We start from the raw sequence: 1,783 nt of genomic DNA, 5'->3' as shown, positions 1-1,783 counted from the left end.
GTCAAAATGATTGAGACTAAAGTTTCCACCTTAAAGCTGTTTATTATATTTAAATCTGTGATTATTTATTATGAATTATTTTTAGACACTGCAATATGTCATCAGCTATTTAAGCTGTTTTTGAAGTTGACATTCTACTGAAATTGCAAATGTGGAAAGAGCTGACTACATTTGAAAGAAGTATATTCCATTAATATTAATTTTAGAGCACTAACCCTGGCATTGTGGCTGGGGGCTGAGGCCCTCTAAAGCTTCGTATCTAGATTCGCCCCTGAACATAGCCAAAGGTTATGCAAGAGAAATATTTAATGATGCGTCAGTTTGGGTCCTGAGTAAGTAAAGCTCCGTGGATAAGTGGTCCCAGTAGGGGAGACCGGGGATAGTTGTAACATTTTTGACATTTCTGTCTGTAAATTGGAGCTCGTTTAAGGTAGTGGATTCAAAATGTAATGCAAAGTATTTACATGTGTCGGCTATTAAATAGTGCAGCTATTTTCTCTGCAGCACAATTACCCATTGCATGGTATGGTCTCAAACACAAAGAGTGAAATGTTACAATTAACCCCATAGTCTGGGTTAGTTGTAACATATCCTGGGGTGAAATGTAACACAATGAAATAAGGGTACTGACAAAATATTAACATGTAATCTCTGTTTATTCAACACATGAATGCACTTAGAGCCATTTATGTAGCTCTGTGTGTGTGTGACAGAATGCAGAAATCTAGCTTTTGAACATATTCCAACCCCCCCAAAAAAGACAAAATATGGAATTTTCTGCAACTGAATATTTCATTAATTTTGGTTGGTCTTCCTTGAGTTTGGCCTCATTGGCTCAGTGAGCATTATAACCTACAACTCTTGCACCAATGTTAAACATAACAATGAAGCTGAAAAAATGTAGTTGTTCACCAGCATCGCAATTCCATTTTACTTTTTATCATGGCTTACCTTGGTGTGGTTTGCAAAGTGCTTCAGAAAGATGAGGAAATCTGTTTCTTGCACCCATCCTGATTTATTTCCACTACCAGTACTTCCTACTGGTCCATCTCTGACACAGTGGTCTGCATAATGTATGTGTGGGAACACAAACAGTGAAGTAATTGTGTTGCCAATGGCATTAACCACATATACAAAAGCGACCAGTGAACCTCTCTCTGCTGATGTCGTTGCCCCAACTTGTTTAATATAAGTTAAAGTAATAGTGTGGTAAGTTGTAACATCTGCATTATTGTTACAACTAACCCAGACTGTTGCTGTTACAACTGACCCAGACTCCTATAGCCATGAACTAGCTAACATTACAGCCAACGGCTAAAACACTAGCTCTAAAGACCTACACAGAATATATCCCCATAGACATACAAATAACATAATTTAAGTTTGATGAGTTTAACTGCAAAGCAGATAATGCTATTAGAAATTGAAATAAAGTAGAAAAACTTACTTTTTGGCATACAAATTACTTTTTTTCGTGTTAAATTGTCTGTGTTTGACAAAATGTGCTGATTTTTCACATGTGATAGCAGAACTGAGTTGGGCATGCACAGGATGAGTCACATCATTTGAAACTTAGCCCTGATTGGAGAAATTGGAAGTGTTACAACTGACCCACGTTACAACTATCCCCGGTCTCCCCTACAATTTAAATTCTGAGTCTTTTTCGTTGCTGCGCTCTTACGTACAGAATGAGCGCTTGTTGCACCACTGCAAGGTTTAAACTCTTAACCTTGAAACATGAGCTGATGGGGGCAACGCGGCTGTAGGATTTTTGTGTGTGTTC

This window comes from Rhamphochromis sp. 'chilingali' (assembly GCF_963969265.1).
Source record: "Rhamphochromis sp. 'chilingali' genome assembly, chromosome: 21".
NCBI lineage: Eukaryota > Metazoa > Chordata > Actinopteri > Cichliformes > Cichlidae > Rhamphochromis > Rhamphochromis sp. 'chilingali'.
Note: the sequence above shows the minus strand (reverse complement) of the source record.